The sequence below is a fragment of the Giraffa tippelskirchi genome, chromosome 8 (genome assembly GCF_054371585.1).
Source record: "Giraffa tippelskirchi isolate mGirTip1 chromosome 8, T2T-mGirTip1v1.2.pri, whole genome shotgun sequence".
Classification (NCBI taxonomy): domain Eukaryota; kingdom Metazoa; phylum Chordata; class Mammalia; order Artiodactyla; family Giraffidae; genus Giraffa; species Giraffa tippelskirchi.
In genome coordinates, this window is record NC_137282.1 from 109,235,835 (window position 1) to 109,258,529 (window position 22,695).

General features: G+C 39.1%; 1 long non-coding RNA gene across 4 annotated transcripts in view; it reads right to left on the reverse strand.

Moving 5' to 3' along the window:
- The window catches only part of LOC145516821 (uncharacterized), a 145,801-nt gene that overhangs the window by 109,452 nt on the left and 13,654 nt on the right, over positions 1-22,695 (reverse strand). For 2 of the 4 annotated variants that reach the window (XR_014061785.1, XR_014061787.1), the window contains exons 2-4: positions 18,920-19,105; positions 13,539-13,579; positions 12,267-12,323 (exon numbers count right to left, since the gene is read on the reverse strand). This is a non-coding gene — a long non-coding RNA (uncharacterized LOC145516821). Of the gene's footprint in view, positions 1-9,002; positions 12,324-13,538; positions 13,580-18,919; positions 19,106-22,695 lie in introns of those variants that run through there. The other 2 variants (XR_014061788.1, XR_014061786.1) reach the window with 2 other exon arrangements.

Here is a 22,695-nt window from a genome sequence, read left to right on the forward strand (position 1 = left end):
TAAACTGAAACTCATCCAGCTAGGAGAACCTAAGACAACAAGAAAACTTAAAACCATGGTCTATGAAGAACTGGACTTGTTTAGCCTAGAGAGAATACTTAAGGGCATCATGACAGCTGTTTCAAATATTTTTAGGACAGTCACATGGGAGAGGAATAAGTGTTGTTCACTGTGAAGCCAAACAGGCTTTAAAAAGTCTTTCTACATAGGAAATGCCAGGGGATTGGAAGAGGCATTAACTGACTGAAAATATAAACAATAATAATGAAATAAGAGGTTTCATATTACTTTGAAGAAAGTCTAGTTCAGCCTTCAGCCATTTTTTAATCATCATTAGGCATGGAGGACCATCTCTCAGAAAAAGCCCTTTCCAGAGACTTTGACCATCCTTGTGATTAGGTACACACATCACCACCCCATCTTTAGGGGATGAAAATTAAGTAAAGGAAAGGCACTCCAGCAGTTTTCTCAGGCTTGAAGGGAGACTAGAACTCACCACTGCACTTTTCTCACTCTTCACACCTCTGCTGAAATCAATGGGTGCCCCTTATCTCAGTTAGTCATCTCACGACAGTCATGAATATGGTGATGGTTTTGGATAACATCCCAGCACCCCGCCTCTGTGTAAGCTGTATTTATTTGAATACACTTGATTTTCAAAATTCAATGCCCTAGAAAAGTGTTAAGAGAACATTTTAGGAGAGATATGCTCTTAGCTACCATGAAACACAGCTCAAATGTGCATGGTTTCTTGAACATCATCTCAAATTCTCATTCGTGCATTGCTCCAAATATTCTCTGTTTTAAAGTAAGCTATATTTCTTAAGGAACCAGAATCAAATGATTTGTATTCTGGTCACAATACAGAACTTTGATGAAACAGGTTCAGATTTCTCTCACCTGATCACTGAATCTAAATGAGAAAAGATGGAATTCCATTCACAATGCAAATATTACAGAAAACCAGAAATCATTCTGCCTTATAATCAAAACCAGAAAACTGTTATTGTAGCTCTGCACCATTTCCAGAGACTATTAACTCACTGCAGAAACCTAAAATGTCCTAAAATGAAAGTCTGGGCAGAATGACATTGTTTCTACTAAAGTACCAGTCTGTCTTAGTGGCATCATTTCCAAAGACATGGATGAAATTGACTAACAATAGCTGATTAATTTGGATACGTTGTCTGGTCACATACTTGTTTCAGAATAAAAAATTAACTTCAGTCAATGCCAGGCAGAAATGAAGTAATTAGGACAATGACTGCCCTGGTGACATTTATTAGAGATGGGAAATTAGAGTGCTTTCCTGAATTAACATTTTATTTTATAATCACTATGAACTTCTTGAAGTAAGTCTAACACTATGACTGTTGATTCTGAAGTATTCAAAATATTGTTTGAAGTGTCCCTCAGGATTTTATATATATATATATATATAAATATATTCTTCCACAAAATGTTATTTGGCAGCAAACTTCAAAGGATCCAACAGTAATTTTCAATTATATTTATTATTAGCTCCACAATCAGCCGACATATTAAAAAGAGCAAAGGCATTAACTTGGACCACTTGAGCACTGGCATCAAGTTTCAAAGTTACAACTGGCTCTTAGAGAGGGTAACAGATTTAGTGAAGTTTTGATCCCAGTTCTGTTTTGTGTTGTTTTGTTTCATTTCAGTTTTCTACCACTGGTTTCCCAAGTCTCAGACAGCATTATTGCCTTTACAGAAGGGTAAAAATCAAATCAAAATAGTTTAGGTGTTTTTCTTTAAAAAATGTTCCCTGGGTCTTTATGATACCAATCTATTTCCCTTTGATAATTTCCCTTGGATTTTTTTCTTTGGCTTCAGGATTCATTTTAATATATTATTATATCACTTCTAAAATTATAAGAAATTATATTGTCTTAAATTTCTGTAATGTTGATTGCTACTGATATAGTAAAACACAAAACGTATTTTGATAATTATAGGTAAATTATATTACCCTGAATTACAAGTCCTAAGGAAATAAGATTAGTGAGTCAGTAGGTATTGCCCTTTTTTTTTTTCAAGGTTTCAAATAATAATTTCTAAATATCAACTCCAGTTTTAACTGGAGACACCACTTTTCACCTCCAGTTCTTTCACTTCCGTGCCAGAGCCCTGACATGAGTCAGTTTCTAAAAGGGAGACCGAGAAGACCTCTTGGCTCTTATTCCTCAGAGAAGAGGATATTGTTATACCAACAGCCACCTAAATCAAATGCTCTGAAATTCAGAACAACCTTAGTAGCTTTATTCACAGAAGCAGAATGTTGTGCTGTTTAAAAACCAAGGCAGTATCATCATGGGGTAGGAACACAGACTCAGTTCAGTTCAGTCACTCAGTCGTGTCCGACTCTTTGCGACCCCATGAACCGCAGCACGCCAGGCCTCCCTGTCCATCACCAACTCCCGGAGTCCACCCAAACCCACAGCTATTGAGTCGATGATGCCATCCAGCCATCTCATTCTCTGCCGTCCCCTTCTCCTCCTGCCCTCAATCTTTCCCAGCATCAGAATCTTTTCCAATGAGTCAGCTCTTCGCAGCAGGTGGCCAAAGTATTGGAATTTCAGCTTCAACATCAGTCCTTCCAATGAACACCCAGGGCTGATCTCCTTCAAGATGGACTGGTTGGACCTCCGTGCAGTCCAAGGGACTCTCAAGAGTCTTCTCCAACACCACAGTTCAAAAGCATCAATTCTTCGGTGCTCAGCTTTCTTCACCGTCCAACTCTCACATCCATACATGACTAGTGGAAAAACCATAGCCTTGACTAGACGGACCTTTGTTGGCAAAGTAATGTTTCTGCTTTTTAATATGCTGTCTAGGTTGGTCATAGCTTTCCTTCCAAGGAGTAAGCGTCTTTTAATTTCATGGCTGCAATCACCATCTGCAGTGATTTTGGAGACCAAAAAAATAAAGTCAGCAACTGTTTCACCATCTATCTGCCATGAAGTGATGGGACCAGATGCTGTGATCTTAGTTTTCTGAATGTTGAGCTTTAAGCCAACTTTTTCACTCTCCTCTTTCACTTTCTTCAAGATGCTTTTTAGTTCTTCTTCACTTTCTGCCATAAGGGTGGTGTCATCTGCATATCTGAGGTTATTGATATTTCTCCAGGCAATCTTGATTCCAGCTTGTGTTTCTTCCAGCCCAGCATTTCTCATGATGTACTCTGCATATAAGTTAAATAAGCAGGGTGACAATACATAGCCTTGACATACTCCTTTTCCTATTTGGAACCAGACTGTTGTTCCATGTCCAGTTCTAACTATTGCTTCCTGACCTGCATACAAGTTTCCCAAGAGGCAGGTCAGGTGGTCTGGTATTCCCATCTCTTTCAGAATTTTCCACAGTTTATTGTGATCCACACAGTCAAAGGCTTTGGCACAGTCAATACAGCAGAAATAGATGTTTTTCTGGAACTCTCTTGCTTTTTCGATGATACATCATATGTCGGCAATTTGATCTCTGGTTCCTCTGCCTTTTCTAAAACCAGCATGAACATCTGGAAGTTCATGGTTCACGTATTGTTGAAGCCTGGCTTGGAGAATTTTGAGCATTACTTGACTAGCTTGTGAGATGAGTGCAATTGTGAGGTAGTTTGAGCATTCTTTGGCATTGTCTTTCTTTGGGATTGGGATGAAAACTGACCTTTTCCAGTCCTGTAGCCACTGCTGAGTTTTCCATATTTGCTGGCTTATTGAGTGCAGCACTTTTACAGCGTCATCTTTCAGGATTTGAAATAGCTCAACTGGAATTCCATCACCTCCTCTAGCTTTGTTCATAGTGATGCTTCTTAAGGCCCACTTGACTTCACATTCCAGGATGTCTGGCTCTAGGTGAGTGATCACACCATCATGATTATCTGGGTCGTGAAGATCTTTTTTGTACAGTTCTTCTGTGTATTCTTGCCACCTCTGCTGCTGCTGCTGCTGCTAAGTCGCTTCAGTCGTGTTCGACTCTATGTGACCCCACAGACGGCAGCCTACCAGGCTCCGCCATCCCTGGGATTCTACAGGCAAGAATATTGGAGTGAGTTGCCATTTCCTTCTCCAGTGCATGAAAGGGAAAAGTGAAAGTGAAGTCGCTCAGTCGTGTCTGACTCTTAGTGACCCCATGGGCGGTAGCCTACCAGGCTCCTCCATCCATGGGATTTTCCAGGCAAGAGTACTGGAGTGGGGTGCCATTGCCTTCTCCGTCTTGCCACCTCTAGCTCACTGGAAAAAAGCAACAGAGAGAGGAATAGGGCTTGAGACTGAAATTGGGAGGAATGTCTGAGGCTGGCGCCCTCCTCTGAATAGGACAGATGCAGCTATTGGTATCTGTTTCTCTGTGGTCTCCGAAGAGCCTCAAGTTGCTGTGTCTGAAAGAGGCTCTTTCACAACTTCCTCATGATTTATAACTGCAGTTAGAGTGGTTATCACTGGATGAGAACCAGCCACCCCTCTTAAAGCTGGCCAATGGCTAGTTACAAAGTTCACGCAGCATGCTGATCATCCAGGGGCTTAGCGTAAGTTGAGCATATTGACAAGTATAAACAGTGCTTCAGTTTTCCTCTGCCCCAACGCAAATGTTCAGAGATTCCCCAAGGTCAGGAGAACCTCCCACCAACGTGGCTCCCACTGACTATGATTTTACAGACCAGTTTGCAGATTTCTTGGGAGCTTGTCAGGTCCCAATCTTCCCCTGGCCTCTTTATAATATTGGAATGAGGCCTTAGCTCTTCATCTGATTTAATTCTTGGAATGTGATACTCAATGTACACAAACGTTGAAATGAGAACATCTTGAACATTCTCAATTATAAGATGGTAGGAGCAAGACCTTAATCAGCAAAATAAAGGTCAGCATTTTTTCTCCTACTAAAATTGTAAGATATTATAAAGTGTGCTGGCAGACAATTCACAGCACTTTATCAGAGCTACAGGTTACATTTTTCAAAGTGAGTATCTCCGGCTTCATCGTCATTATCGACAATGATTTTATTTACTATAGACATCTACAGGTTGAATCAAGAGGGCAACATTCCATTAAAAATGAAGATGCAGAAACTCAGGTTAGCCCAAAGCCAGTAATTTTCCAGTCATGAATCAAGCCCAGTAGAACATGGAGAAACCAACCACCTTCCAGTTCTTCACTCTCTTATTTCATTCATGTTGATGAGGGTTAAGAGCTTTGGTTTATCATGAAAGCAGAAGTGAAAGAGAAGAGCAAGGGAAGGCTCCAATGGTTCAAGTAACTTATTATCATACCGAAACATACTTTTGGAAAAGACCGTCAAGAGTTTAGATCAATAGAAGTAGAAGTTCATGCCAATAAATCTCTAGTCTTTGCTCCACCAAAAACTCAGTGTGACTTGCAGGAAGAAGGATCCTTTGAACCTGAGTTCCATCTCAACTGATAAACAGATCCAATAGTGAAACAGCGTCCCCTTCACCACCATCTCTTCCATCCACATTCAAAAACAGAGAGAAAATGAAATAAAGTCTATGGAGTAAATGAATTTAAAAATGTAAGGACTAAGAAATTGGTGAGTGCTTAATATTTGGGTTCACTGAGTTCTCTGGATAAAAGGTACCTTTATAAAGTAAACATTTAAACTATTAATACTACTTGCCATGAAATTCAACTACTAAGTTTCTCACTTAAAAATATTGCTCTCGGTAGACAAAGAATAAGGTCCTACTGTATAGCACAAGGAACTATAGCCAGTATCCTATAATAAACTATAATGGAAAGGACATAAATATATAACATATATTCCATGTTATATATAATATTCCATACCATATATAACAAATATATAACAAATATTCCACATCAAATATATATTATATATTGTATATATATATTATCTATTGTATATATATTATGTTTATATTATATAGATACAATACATTATATTATATAATACAATATTATATTATACAATATAATATATTATATATATTGTATCTATATAATATAGACATAATATATAATATATATAATATATTATTGTATTATTATTATACAATATATTATATATTTAATATATCTAATATATATAATTATAATATAATTATATTAATATTAATAATATAATATATAATACATATGTTAATAACAATATAATTAATAATCCATTATTAATATATATTACTGTATTATTATTATATAACATATTATATATAATATATGCAATATATATTATATATATAATATAAATATAATAATTATATATTATATATATTATATAAATATAATATATATAATATATAATATATACTATATATAATATTATAATTATATATTATATATAATATATATTATATATATATAATGATAATATTATAATATATATAATATATAATGTATATAATAACTATATAATAATATATATTATGTATATATTATATATGATATATATTAAACATATTATAAATATTATATATTATATAATTATTATATACATTATATATATTATATTATATATAATATGTTTAATATGTGTAATATATATTATATATATTGTATATAATATATATATTATATATAATATAGCATATATCATAATATATATTATATATAATATAACATATATAATATATATATTATATATATTACACATATTAAACATTATATATAATATATATATTATATATATTACATATATATTATATGTTACATATTATACATATATACATACATATATACACATACATATATTATACATACATACATATATTATATATGTTATATATATAAGATATATATGTTACATTATATACATTACATATATATATTATATATGTTACATATTATACATATATATGCATAGATATATTATATATTATATACATACATATATATACATGTATATATACATACATACATATTATATTATTACATATTATGTATATATATTATATATAGAATATAATATATAATATATATTATAATATACAAAATATAATATATGTATATATTATATATAATATATAATAAATATATTATATAATATATAATATATATAATATATACATACATTATATTATATAGGTATTATAATATATATTATATATTATATTCTATATATAATATATATGGTATGGAATATATGTTATATATTTGTTATATATGGTATGGAATATATGGAATTATATATATTATATATATACATCAGTATATTATATTATATATTATATATATTATATACTGTATGTATATTATATATACCTATACCATTGAATCACTTTACTGTACACCAGAAACTAACACAACATTGTAAATCAACTGTACTTGAATTTTTTAAAAAAGATTTTAAAAAATATTCTTAAGAAACATTTCTAAGGCTTCACTGATTTTGGACTTCACAAGAAAACCTCAGGGTCCTTTTTAGATTGAATCATAATAGGTTGTCTTTACATTTAGTCTATTGCTTAATTTCAGTGGCTTTAGCTTCCAAGGTTAGCAATGCAATTTTAGGGCAAGGCCAGTGGGAAGGTTATTCAATGCTTTAATTGTCTATTGCACTTGCAAGCCATACTGAATGAGCTTGGCCTAATACTGTGGATTTGGAATTCGATGATTTCATTGTAGTGGAAGGGAAAACAATATATATATATATATATATTTTTGTTGTTGTTGTTGTTGTTGTTGTCGTCGTTGTTGTTGTTGTTTTTTGCATACAAAGTCTGTGACTAGTTCCATAATGACCACTGCAGAGCAGTGATCTTCCCCTACATAGAAACTGTCCCTTTAATTCAAGGATATTTTCATGTAAAAATGACTGTTTTGAAAAGAAAAAACTAAAGATTTCTTTCTCACATAGAATCTCATCCAAAAACAAATCAAAACAAAATCTTAAAATAGTTCTTGAAAATATTTTTTTAAGATCAGATAAAGGATTTGTGAGACTGAGAAGATGTAAAGGAAAATATTTTAAACCATCATGGGACTTTCTAGGAATAGAAAAGCAATGTTGGATTCCTCTAGTGGTACAGTGGATGGGAATCCACCTATCAGTACAGGGGACATGTGTTCAATCCCTGGTCCAGGAAGATTCCACCTGCCACAGAGCAACTAAAGCTGGTGTATCACAGCTACTGAGCCCCTGCTGCAGCTACTGAAGCCTTCATGCTCTCAAGTCTTTGCTCCACAAGAGAAGACACTGCAATGAGAAGACCATGAACCACAACAAAGAGTAGCCCCCACTCGCTGCAACTAGAGAAAGTCCATGTGCAGCAAGGAAGACCCAGTGCAGCCAAAAGTAAACAAATTATTTTAAAAAAAAGAAAAGAAAGAAAGAAAAGCAATGTTGAGCCCCCTTTAACAGTCTTCTCTTCTAGCAGGGGCTCTAATTCTTGGGGCTTTGTCACAGGCCCAACTGTCTCTCTGAAGACTAATGTGACACCCACCATAGGACAAAGTTTAACTGAGGTGTAATTTCTGCAGTTGTAGATTTCCAGTCTACAGGGGAATATAGATTGGTTGATGTGTCCACCCTGTCATAAACATTGCAGGCGATTTCTCTCCCCTGACATGCTTACATCTAATTTACCCTATTAGCAAACAAAAGGAAAATTTCAGTGAAACCTCAAACCCACACATGAATGAAATGCTTGCCTCATATTCACTTACATACATTCACCTGCAAGATGTGTTCCAAGCATTATGCTTTATAGTTTGTAAAAATCTTTCATTCATACTTGCATGAATCTCATTCCCATCTTAACAACAGTTACATAGATGGGATGCTAGCGGAGGAGGCAGCTACAATTGCCTCCATTTTTCCCCAGGTAAACCTAAGGCTCAGACAAGTAATGGTGATTGTTCCTAGGCTCTCTGAGCTAATAAATGATAGAGTCAGGGTTTTAACTTGGATCACCAAGCCCCGACTCTAATTGCCTTAAACCTACAATTCACTTTGTCTCTAATTTTTACTTTCTCTACAACCTCTGGAATTTTCTCCCTACCAGTTCAGTTCAGTTCAGTCGCTCAGTTGTGTATGACTCTTTGCAACCCCATGGGCTGCAGCACACCAGGCTTCCCTATCCATCACCAACTCCTGGAGCTTATTCAAACTTACGTTCATCGAGTCGGTGATGCCATCCAACCATCTCATTCTCTGTCGTCTCCTTTTCCTTCTGCCTTCAGTCTTTCCCAGCATCAGGGTCTTTTCAAATGAGTCAGTTCTTCGCATCAGGTGGCCAAAGTATTGGAGTTTCAGCTTCAGCATCAGTCCTTCCAATGAACACCCAGGATTGATCTCCTTTAGGATGGACTGATTGGATCTCCTTGCAGTCCAAGGGACTCTCAAGAGTCTTCTCCAACACCAGAGTTCAAAAGAATCAATTCTTTGGTGCTCAGCTTTCTTTATGGTCCAACTCTCACATCTATACATGACTACTGGAAAAACCATAGCTTTCACTAGACAGACCTTTTGTCGGCAAAGTAATGTTCCTGCTTTTTAATATGCTGTCAAGTTTGTCAAAGCTTTTCTTCCAAGGAGCAAGTGTCTTTTAATTTCACAGCTGCAGTCACCATCTGCAGTGATTTTTGGAGCCCAAGAAAATAAAGTCTCTCACTGTTTCCATTGTTTCCCCATCTATTTGCCATGAAGAGATGGGACTGGATGCCATGATCTTCGTTTTCTGAATGTTGAGCTTTAAGTGAAAATTTTCACTCTCCTCTTTCATTTTCATCAAGAGGCTCTTTAGTTCCTCTTTGCTTTCTGCCATTAGGGTGGTGTCATCTGCATATCTGAGGTTATTGATATTTCTCCCTGCAATCTTGATACCAGCTAGTGCTTCATCCAGTCCAGCATTTCACATGACGTACTCTGCATATAAGTTAAATAAGCAGGGTGACAATATACAGCCTTGACATACTCCTTTCGCAATTTTGAACCAGTCCATTTTTCCCTGTCTAGTTCTAACTGTTGCTTCTTGACCTGCATACAGATTTCTCAGGAGGCAGATAAGGTGGTCTGGTATTTCTATGTCTTTAAGAATTTTCCACAGTTTGTTGTGATCCACATAGTCAAAGGCTTTAGTGTAGTCAATGAAGCATAAGTAGATGTTTTTCTAGAATTCTCTTGCTTTTTCTATGATCCAACGGATGTTGGCAATTTGATCTCTGGTTCCTCTGCCTTTTCTAAATAGACAAATTTGAAGGAATCCAGGCTCCTAGAATCTGAGCGTACCCACATCACAAAATGACATGAATCAGAAAAGATTTGCATTTCACTTCTTAGGCCTAAATCCATGGCAAGGTCATGAAATTCCCCCGTCTCTCCAAATTTAGTTTAGCTGTGCCTCTTGTGGGCTGCAAATTCCATCTTCTTCCTCCAGCATAAAAACTGAAGCAATACTGCTGTATGCTGAAAAGCTTGAGGAAAGAATCTCTTCGCCACCAAATGTCAATGCGTGCTCAGTCACTTTGATCATGTCCGACTCTTTGTAACACTGGACTGTAGCCCACCAGACTCCTCTGTCCATGGGAACCTCCAGGCAAGAACACTGGAGTGGGTTGTCATGACCTCCTCCAGGGGATCTTCCCTGACCCACGGATTGAACCGGCATCTCTTATATCTCCTGCATTGTCAGGTGGGTTCTTTACTGCTATCGCCATGTGGGAAGCCCTACCAAGTGTCAGTACACCCAACCCAGCTCTGGTATATTGATGTATTCAGTCCCTGGAAGTTCTTCAACCCCTCTGGTGAATTGTTCATGTATAGGGCAACGTGACTCTTCCCCACAAGAGGAATTTTGAGGACAGAGGAGATATTCAGGTACAAGAAGAGAAGCGCTTCTGAAGAGTTCAGTGCACTCTGAGAGCAGAGAGCACCATGATGCTCATGATGGCGCTTCCGAGAGCAGCAACCGAATGCATGAATTTCTGAGGCTCAGCCAAGAGCTAGTATCTAACTACTTCAGTTTTAAATGCCACACACAGAAAGTTGCTAAAAAGGATATGGGAGCCAGGGCCCCCTCCTTCTTCACCACCTGTTCCTTGAGCTCATTTGTAGGAGTTACCCCTGCCAGCAGGACTCTCTGTTTGGACCCCACTATAGCATAAGGCAGAGAATGGGCATCCCTCGGGCATTTTGCACACTGTGTTTTTCAAGCTGGCATCCCTAAAGGATGATGAAAAATTGATTAGCTTTTCTAAAGCATAGCTGGAAATGAGTGATGCCAAAGAGCCAAGGTGTGGCACACATTCTAGAGACAACTTGTTGTGAGGAATCTCCTGGCCTGCTTAGCATGACAGCCCCAGATGCGGAACTCAATGTTAGTGCACCCCAAGGCAATAGCTCAAAAGCTTGCAGGAGCCTCATTTGTCAGATTTACCTCTTGATGACTTCCCTCTTAACAAGGAAAAGCAGGCTAGCATGGCTGTGCTGCTCTATACTTTCAAAACCAAAAGGAGCCAACCACCACTATCACCTTAGAAGCTACATGCCTGCATATCATATAGGAGAAGCATACTGAAATCAGGTAATTCATAGCTAATACATAAAATACATTTACATGTGTATAAAGCTGTTCACATTCCCAAGCACTCTTACATTCATTGTGCAGCAACTGAAGCAAGTTTCATTAGCTTTGTTTGATAACAGAACATGCTGAAGTCCCAGGGAGGTTAAAAAACCTGTCCTGGGAATTTCCCAGCAGTCCAATTATTAAGACTTCATGCTTCCAATGCAGGGGGCATGGGTTCAGTCTCCCATTGGGGAACCAAGATCCCACATACTGCACAGCCAAAACTTACTCCAGATCACATGAGACCAGCTGATGGCAAGGCCAGCACTAGAACCCTGCTCTTCTGATTCGTGATCAGAGGCGACTACCCATATACGGCATGTGCAATTATTTCTTAACAATATTCAGCTCACATTTTTATTATCCTGCTAAAGGAATTTTTCTCATCACTGTTCTCTCTCACCAATTGTATTGCTCCCAGACCCCCACGCATGAAGCGTAGAGCAAAATCAAAGGACACCCTCCTAGACAGGGGAGGTGAGTGGGGATCACAGGCTATCACGTGTTCTGCTGGCTACCTTGAGGGAACCCTGCTGGGCCTCCTCTCCCATTTCACACTGGCAAGTCCTCAGCATACCAAATGAATAGGTTTGGCCTTTTCTGAGCTTTGTTCTTCTGGCCCCTAGAGTGTGCTGAATGTTTTAAGTGGATTGCATGGGAGTGAATGACTCATACGTGGGATGGTAATGAAATTTTGGAAATGAATACTTACGGAAAAGCAGAAAAACTGCAGGCCCTGCAGCACTCAAAGATGCTGAGAGGTTATCTGCTGATGCAAGAGAATTACAAGAACTCTCAATTTAGATGTATTAAATAAAGAGGATAGGACATAATACAAAATGGTACAGTAATTTGCTTTTTAAAGAGACTCTCTTCTCTTTCCTCTTCTTTCTCTTCTTTCCCTGTCTCCCTCTCTCTGACTAAATACATGCACACATACAGATACACACACACACACACACACACACACAAATGAAGGTACATGCTCAGTAATTCTATTACCAATACAAGATGAGCTGCTCTCTGCCTTACTGTAGCCCAAGGTGATTTTAGCATAATGAGTAAGGTAACAATTTTTGAATAACAATTCTTCAGATTTGAAGAGGGCCTTGTTTCCAGATTACAGACTCGAAGCTTGGGCAAACATTATGCCATTCTGAAATCCTCTCGGCAGCTCCCTGAGAGTGAGCAGCCCCCACAGTCTCCCCCTGCTGCAGCGAGAGGAACCATGGGGAGAGATGTAGGAGCAGACTTGTGTCGTGGAAAAGTACTAGCCTGGGAGGCCAGAGGACTGGGGGCTGGCTCCCGCCCTGCTGTCAGCCAGATGCGCGATCTCCGGCGGGTCCTCTAACCGCTCTGGGACTCTGGATCATCTGGCCACTGAAGAATTCGCCAAGATGATCACCCAGCTCTCCTCCAGCTCTGGCAAGTGTAACAAAACATCTGAACTGTACAGTACAATTTACAAAGCCCTGTCACATCTATCCACCCAGTCTTCACCACAACTCATCTCGTGAGTTGAGGAAACTGGGACCCAGAGACAATAAGGGCTTTGCTAGGGGATCACAGAGCTGATAGAAGAGCCAGACTAGGGAACCAGCTTTCTGACTCCAAAGCCATGCTCACGTCATAACCCCAGGCTACCTCTGAAGGAACGACACCTCTGTGCTTTCATTTCCTATGACAGAAAAGTGACAGGTTTTTTTTTAAGAATAGTTAAAACCAAAGAAAAGTAAGTTTTCAAGTTTTCCAATCTAAAAGCAGTGACTTTCCACAGGCCAGATCTTGAGCTACCTCTGGAGAAGGGTAAGGTTTGACCCCACTGGAAACTAAGGTCCCCTAGAGAAGACCTCTGTGAAATGTGCACAATCCATGTCCAATTCCTATGCATCCAGCCTTATGTAATGGGGGTGTCCCTGGAAACATTCTCTTTATGAAAATATGTTTAGTAAAGCAACTTCTATTTTGAACAAAAGAACCTCACCTGCACTGTTAGATGGTCCTCTTAGAAATTTCTTGCAGAGCCTGAAAAGAAAGAGAATATTTTCTAATCCAGTAGCTTTCTACTTGTTCACATTACTAGCTAAGTACCAGAGCAACTAGGCAGGGCAGGGAGACTTTGACCAAGGGTAACAAACCCAGCATCATGCTATTTACCACCCTTGAGGATGGAAGCACTCAGTCCTGCAGCTGCTAGAAGCATTGATTGTTGGATGTTGCTAGCTCATAGCTGAGCCCTCACGTCAGGGACTGTCTAAACTGAAGACAGCTGCCTAACCCAAGGCCAAGACTCAATTCCCTGGAGCTGCCTAGAAGGTAGCATTTCTTATCAGCACACAACAGTATAAAAGTCTGGCCTCTTTGCTCCAACTGCAGATGATGCTGCAAGGTCAGACGAGCTCCAGAGCATCACCATGGGACTGGTTGCAGCGTCCGTAGTGGCTGCATCACAGCCCAACTTATCCCTCTGCAGATCCCACTTCCCTCATTCCCTCTTAAATACACTGCACCCCAATCTCCATCTCAGAGTCTGCTTCACGGAAGCCTGACCTGCCATACATCTTCCTTTCTATCACTCTTGAGCCAACAGAATCTCTAAAACCCCCATTTCTTTTTCATTAACTGTTAAGAGCAACAGTCCTGGTAAGGACTCCAGCGGTGGAACCCAACACTGGGGAGGATGGAACACAGCTGTGTGTGAATACTAATTCACAAGCAAATGAATTTGTGAATTAGTATTTGTGAATACTAATTCACAAACAAAATCACAAATGATTTTGGAAATTGGGAACAGATTTTCAAAATGAGGTCATACAAAGAACAGGTGATTTGGCAGAAGAAACAGCATATAGAGAAACTGATGCTACATAATAAATTAAGAGGAAATTCTACCATGTACACAAGGACATCAACCAGGAAAAAATAAAGCTCTCTCTGAGTCCCTCCTGAGGGCTCATGTTCTCAAGCCAGGCAGTACTTGGTGCAGCCTGAGCAAAACAGTGATGACTTCACTAACAGTGTATTTTCTGCTTGAACTCTCTGCCCTATAATGATTCAATCAACTTACTCTACCCCCAATAAAGAAAGTAAATTATTCAGTTATAAAAATCTGAATGAGTCTGCATAAAGCTAGCTATATTCTAAATCAGAGTCAAATCATCATAAGCATGTCCCACGTGCGCATGCCCAGTCGCTTCAGCCCTATGTCAGGAATGGAGTCAAAGACAGATATTAGCACAAAAGAAATCTGTAGCGTTCTTCTTGTTGTCCAGTCGCTCAGTCGTATAATCCCATGGAGTATAGCCCACCAGGCTCCTCTGTCCACAGAATTCTCCAGGCAAGAATATTGGAGTTGGCTGCCATGCCCTCCTCCAAGGATCTTCCTGACCCAGGGATCAAACCCATGTCTCTTGCATTGCAGGTAGAGTCTTTACCACTGAGCCACCAGAGAAGCTCCATAGTCAACAGCATTTATCAGAATCTAATGCTCATGGACAACCAAACCATCCCCGCTGTAGGCAACACAACTAAATCAAAGACAGTCTTCGTGCACAGGAATTTACCATTGGATGATGTTGTCTGACCTCCGAGACTTCATAGTTTTAACTATAAGTTGGCAAGTATGGGGGAAAAAAAAGCTGGAAGAAGAAATGCCATGCTAGTTTTTAACAATCAGGTCATTTCTAATTTGATTGTAAAAATGTTAGGTACAAATTTTGACATACAATCTGGAGAGAGCTCTGAGATGGGGAAGTCTGATTTTGTCCTCAAATTTGAGGGTTGTGCGTATTTTTTTCAGGTAGCCTGAGGAATTCATACTGAACTGAATTTTCAAAACAAACTGCATAAGTGCTTGTCCAAGAAAGCATCAACATCCACAGTCCCTCTAGTTTTTCTGCACAGAGACATGTGGATATCCCCTGAAAATACACACAGCGATAATATTAAAGGGGCAGGAGTTGGGAGGGAATATAAAGAATGATTTCTGTAAGTCAGACCCACTACCAATGTTGTCTTCTCTCTAAATGTGACTTTATGACTTCTGGTTGGCCTAATGCAATATATATCTACAGAGTGATTGTCTGTTGAATAACAGGTTTAATGGTTAGTTTTGAATGACTGGAGTTCCCCACAGAGGACTGAACACAGAAAAACAGGGTCGCGTGTCAATGAAAACGCAAGACAACAGAGCACAAGAAGGACTAATGAGGAGAAGCACTTAGAATTAGTATCACTCAGGACCCCAGCAGGAAACAAAAGTACACTCCATGAGAATAATCCAGTGAGGGACTGTTTATGGAAGCAGACAGGACACAGGAAACCATAAGGAGTAGTGCGGAAGCCCCAAGCAAGGAATTGTGGAGCCACTACCACCCCTAGAGCTGAAGAGACAGAGGAAGGAGCACTTACTGGAACCCAAAACGAGAAGTGCTGAGGAGAAACTTAATGTATGAGAAGAAATGACCTTTAGTCCAGAGCAATAGCCAACTGAGGTGACTCCATGGGGAGAAGGCAGGGAATAATACCCCAATATCCATTTCCTTCCTCTCTGCAATCTACCGCTCATCCTCTCTCATTGGCCAAGACCAAACAAAGCCCCCTTCTGTGGTCCAAACAGGTCGGTGTCTGGGCCAGAGAGCAGGTAGAATAAGGAATCCTGGCAAGGTGAAGGAGGATACACCCTATTCCAAAAAAGAGGAGATACCTGGGATACAACGCATCAAGATTTGAGCAGGAGCATCTTTTTTCCCCTTTCATGCCAACCGCTGATAAAAATGTTAAAAGCATGGGATAAGATAAATTAAGAAAATTTTCCTGGAAGTGAGTCTTCACCTACATTTCAAGAAATATGGGGACATGGCTAGGGGATAGTCAAGAAAATCATAGGAAGAGGTTATTGATGGAAGAGGTTATTGGTATTGTGGTCATCTTCATCTGCTCTATCAAATACAGCACAAACACATCACTGTTAATCTATCAAATACAGCAAAAAACTATGTGCTATCATCTTCCACATGGGTTTTGCTATATTTGAAGGCAAACACCCCAGTGACAGGGAGGCCACATTTGAGGGAGTTGTTTTTACTGACTCCAATAATGCTGCCTTCAGAACCATGACTATCTGGAGGCAATCTGTTGATCTTCTAGAGAATAGAGGATGGAAAAATGCTGCTTCACCACTTGTAGGACCAAATATTTTCCCTAAGTCCTGGCTCTAGAATCACATAGGCCTAGTTCGGTCTGCATCCTGGCTCAGCCACCTAATAGCTGGATGATCTTCAGTCAAATTCTGTAATCTCACTAAGCCTTAATGTCCTTATTTAAACACCAGCTCCTCCTTGCCTCATATTGACAATGAAAGAGAATAATGTATCTGTATTAAGAAAAGTCCTTTCATTGCAAATTTGATTCTTATTTGCATCCGATTCTGGCTGGGAAGGTAGGAGGGAAGAAGAAAAAGAAAAGAGAAGTAGAAAATTTGTTGAATATCTCAATAGTCAAGGAAGAAGGGAAGAAAGAGTGGGTTAAAATGCTCGTATCACACACAGACCTCCCCATAGTTCTTATGGTTTCAAGCTCTGGAGATCTCTGAGAGAACAGTAAGTAGCACCACTCTGGGATCCCAGCAACAGCAGGGATGCCCATTCTTTCTGGAACATGTGAATACGTGGCTCCATTTCAGTGGTTACAGTCCCCGGCCTCTTCATCGCCAATGCAAATTCTAGGGGGAGAGAATCTCATTGGTTCAGCTTGGATCAAGTCAATAAACTGGGTAAACCAACCATGGGATGGGGAGAGGCCGCAACAGTAATATGGGTCACATGGCACTGTGAGTCCACCCTTGTGTGTCTAGAGGGAGGTCCTGGGGAAGCAGGAATCTGGATGAAGCATGTGGCCTCCACTATCTAGAGAAAGGCCACAGCATAGGAGACCCATCACACAGAAGTCCTCATGAGCTGTTAGCTATTATTATTTCAATGATTATGATAGAGATAGCATTTAGAAATTTCAATTTCTCTTCCCTGGAGATCTGTGGTACACCATTAGCTGTTGCTGCTAATATTTATAATTTTTAAATTTTGGATTTATCCTATATTTCTTATTAGATTATATATTCATGGAGAGAAGAGAACATTATATTTCCCACTTTCCTTATATATCCTTATTTTCTAATGCTTCAAAAACAATAGGTGCCCAAATAAATGTGGTCTACTCCCTAAATCTCACTAATCTATACTTATATTAGAGCTACTGTGAGTAAAATATGTCCCCATTTGCCTTTCCTTGAAACCTAAGACATAAAATCAATGTCCACTCAGTGAGCTGGAAGTTTAGAGTCTGACACTCAAAGAAAACTTCTCATATTTCAGTTTGAAGAAAAAAATTAACTTATCATCTTCAATCCTGCCCAACATTTTCAGTTATGGAAAGTGGCTTACAATAAATATGTCTGCTGCCAATTCTGATTCAACAGTAGGAACTGTCTGGCACTATGTTCAAAAGGTTCATGAGAAAGAGGCTGAGACAAAAAGATGCCATAATTAATTATTAATGTCTGGCATGGACACAGGATTGATTAAGTTTGTCCTCAATTTTTAAATAACTTGAGAACTGGTTTAAGGTAGATTATGTGAAGGCAATATTTATTTACATAAATATTATCTTACTATTAGACATTATCATCATCTTTGTGATCGTTTAAATACTAGAACAAGAGATGATTATCAAGAGTACAGTTAACTGATTTGTTACTTATCCTTTAAAGTCATGATTTCCAAACCTAGCATTTAAGTGATGATTGTGTATGTATAGCTATACTGTGTATCATTTAGACTTGGTCAAGTACATAAACAGAAAACTCAACTCAAAAACATCTGGTCAAGGCTATGGTTTTTCTAGTAGTCATGTATGGATGTGAGAGTTGGACTATAAAGAAAGCTGAGCACCAAAGAGTTGATGCTTTTGAACTGTGGTGTTGGAGAAGACTCTTGAGAGTCCCTTGGACTGCAAGGAGATCCAACCAGTCCTTCCTAAAGGAGCTCAGTCCTGGGTGTACATTGGAAGGTCTGATGTTAAAGCTGAAACTCCAATACTTTGGCCACCTGATGCAAAGAGCTGACTCATTTGAAAAGACCCTGATGCTGGGAAAGATTGAAGGCAGGAGGAGAAGAGGACGACAGAGGATGAGATGGTTGGATGGCATCACCGACTCAATGGACATGAGTTTGAGTAAACTCTGGGAGTTGGTGATGGACAGGGAGGCCTGGTGTGCTGTGGTTCATGGGGTCACAAAGAGTCGGACATGACTGAGTGACTGAACTGAACTGAACAACTCAAAAAAATTTGAATGAGATAGAGACTTACTGTATTTTTCTTTCCCATAGAAGTCCCAAGATAGGCAATCCAAGGCTGATATAGAGGCTCCAAAGTCATTAGTAACCTGATTGTCTTCTGTCTTTGTATTCTACCTTCCTCAACCAAAGGCTTCTGTCATCAAAGCTGCCTCATTGCCCAAGACAGCTGTGGCTCTCCAAACATCATATCTGTATTCTAACCAGGAAGAAAAAAGAAAGGAGAAAATTTCAAGTGGAAGTGTTTTCCCAGTGAGTCAGCCCTCTTTTAAATAGGTTTCCCAGAAGCCTCACTTGATGACTTTCAATTACATCCCACTGACCATCTCAAGCAGTAAGGGAATGTGGGAACTTCTCTTTTCAACAGAACACATTGTAATTTGGGAGATAGGGAGAATGGGTATTTTGGTAGGCAACTAATGATCTCTGACACAGCTTCCTTATTAGAAACATGCTGTTCTAAGTCCTTAGTGATTCCACTAGACCATACGCTCCATGAAAGCAGGGACCTGGTCTATTTTGTTCACTACATCCCCTCATCCCACCCTATCCCCAACCCCCCAGCACCCAGAACATGGCATAAACAGTTAATCAGTGAATAAGAGACCAAGTCAGAATGAAAACCCTAACTTCCCACAAAGCCCAAATACCTCCCCAAACCTCCATGCTTTGAGGGCTGTACAAAGAGGTAATGGTAGAGCTTCGAAAGAAGCTAGAGAGACAGATCAGAGGTTAAGTAGTGACAGTCCTGGGCTTCCCTGGTGACTCAGACAGTAAAGAATCTGCCTGCAATGTGGGAGACCAGAGTTCGATCCCTGGGTCAGGAAGATCCCCTGGAGAAGGAAATGGCAATCCACTCCAGTATTCTTGCCTGGGGAATTCCATGGACAGAGGAGCCTGGTGGGCTACAGTCTATGGGGTTGCACAGAGGTGGACATGACTGAGCCACCAACACTAACTAAGTGACAGTCCTGGATGTCTTTTCACACTAGAGCTTTTAAACACAGATCCCATAAGGGGCCATGAACAGACAGCAAGGGGTGGAAGAGAGTCAGTAGAACAGTACACAGTTTAGTTCAGTCGCTCACTCTTTGCAGCCACATGGACTGCAGCACGCCAGGCTTCCCTGTTCATCATCAACTCCCGGAGCTTACTCAAACTCATGTCCATCCAGTCGGTGATGCCATCCAACCATCTCAGCCTCTTGTCATCCCCTTCTCCTCCCACCTTCAATCTTTCCCCAAATCAGGGTCTTTACAAATGAGTCAGTTCTTCACATCAGGTGGCCAAAGAATTGGAGTTTCAGCTTCAGCATCAGTCTTTCCAATGAATATTCAGGACTGATTTCCTTTAGGATGGACTGGTTGGATCTCCGTGCAGTCCAAGGGACTCTCAAGAGTCTTCTCCAACACCACAGTTCAAAAGCATCAATTCTTCGGTGCTCAGCTTTCTTTATAGTCCAACTCTCACATCCATACATGACTACTGGAAAAACCGCAGTCTTGACTAGACGGACCTTTGTTGGCAAAGTAATGTCTCTGCTTTTTAACATGCTGTCTAGGCTTGTCATAGCTTTTCTTCTAAGGAGCAAGTGTCTTTTAATCGCATGGCTGCAATCACCATCTGCAGTGATTTTGGAGCCCCAAAAAATAAAGTCTGACACTGTTTCCACTGTTTCCCCATCTATTTGCCATGAAGTGATGGGACCAGATGCTATGATCTTAGTTTTCTGAATGTTGAGTTTTAAGCCAACTTTTTCACTCTCCTCTTTCACTTTCACCAAGAGGCTCTTTAGTTCTTCGATTTCTGTCATAAGGGTGGTGTCATCTTCTTATCTGAGGTTATTGATAATTCTCCCAGCAATCTTGATTCCAGCTTATGCTTCATCCAGCCTGGCATTTCACGTGATGTACTCTGCATATGAGTTAAATAAGCAGGATGACAATATACAGCCTTGACAATATACTCCTTTCCCGATTTGGAACCAGTCTGTTGTTCCATGTCCAGTTCTAACTGTTGCTTCTTGACCTGCTTACAGATTGCTCAGGAGGCAGGTCAGGTGGTCTGGTATTCCCATCTCTTTAAGAATTTTCCACAGTTTGCTGTGATCCACACAGTCAAAGGCTTTGGCGTAATCAATAAAGCAGAAATAGATGTTTTTCTGGAACTCTCTTGCTTTTTAGATGAGCCAGCAGATGTTTGCAATTTGATCTCTGGTTCCCACAGAAAAACCACAAAAGGACAGCTAAGGGGTCCAGTAAAATAAGCTAAATCAGTCAACAAATTGGAGGAATGAGCCTATTTTTAACCTCTTGTAGTTATCACATGCATTATCCTTGATTGTTTTGTAAAGGTTTTCACTTTTTGTTTTGTTGTTGTTATTTAGTATTACAGGCTGAGCTACTAGAAAAGAAGAATTCATGTGAGCAAACCATGGAGGACAAACTCACTGTTCTCTGAATACTCACTAAAGGGGGAACCACTAGGATTAGTAGCAGCTCTGCCCAGTAAATATTACTGGCTGAGGAATCACCTTAGAACATGTCTTCTTAGAAAATGACAGTCAATGTAATACTTCTAAATGTGGCTTTTTAAAACCTGAGAGCTTAAAAGTTTGTACTCCTCCCTTCTATTCATAATTATCAAGTTTTTTTCTCTTGAACGCCACAAGGCTGCAGAGGAGGACTGCATAGTCAGCTCTCTGTATCCATGGGCTCCACATCTGCCAACACGGAGGGCAGACTCTTCTATGCCATTTCATATAAGGGATGTGAGTGTCAGCAAATTTTGATATCCAGAGGGGATCCTAGAACGAATACCCCACAGATACCAAGAGACAACTGTACTTAGGACGCGACATGCTGGTTGCCCTCTTAATCAGAAGTCATGCAAAGTTAAAGATGGGCAAAGCATTGGGAAATATTGATACCATAGGCCCAGATTGTTCCACAAGTCTAATGTCCTTGAGGCCAAAGCACTGGCCCCAGTTCTCTGGGACTATCTGAACAATTTGATATTCACCAGATTTTATTTTGATAACAATAATTTGGCCAGAATTCTCTTTCCAATTACAGCTTTATAGATGTTTTGCAAGGTTCTTAAAATAGGTACAAATGTGATTTATGTAGTGGAACATAACATCAGCAGTTGATTTAATTATGGGGCAGAAATGCATATGGAAATGTTTAAAAGAAATTTCCATCGTCAATTAGTTTTTGAAAACAAAGAAAACTCAAAATTTTAATTATAAAGAGATGCACAGTAAACTATGAAAGGATACTTTAGCATCAGCGATATATAATTTATTTCCTTCGTTTATTGGTACTCTCTCCCCCATCCCCTGAGAAATATTACTATTAAAATGTGTCAAAAATATTTTATTGTCTACTTATTTCCCAAATTGAATTATAACCTGATGGATTAGTTTCATTAAAAAGTTACAAAGAATTGAGAAAAAAATTCAGTAATATTAGAAATAATAAATATACCAGTGTAAATAAAATAATAAAGATAAGTGGAAAAGGAAGCAAAATACCCAGAATACCATAATCTGCTTGTTTCTTAATGTCCCTAAACTGAGTGATTCATAACCAATTTCTAGAAGAGTATTTTATATTTAATTAATTCATTATCAATTAGCTTTTAGTTTCCTTAGAAGTTAAGGGTCAAATGTTCAAGCATAGCAATTCCTGTCTTCTGTCTTTGCAGTTTAAGATAGCCATTACTTAGTACTGTTTTCTCTAAAGAATCCTTAAACACTTGATGGTACAGTTGTCCGCACTTCATTCA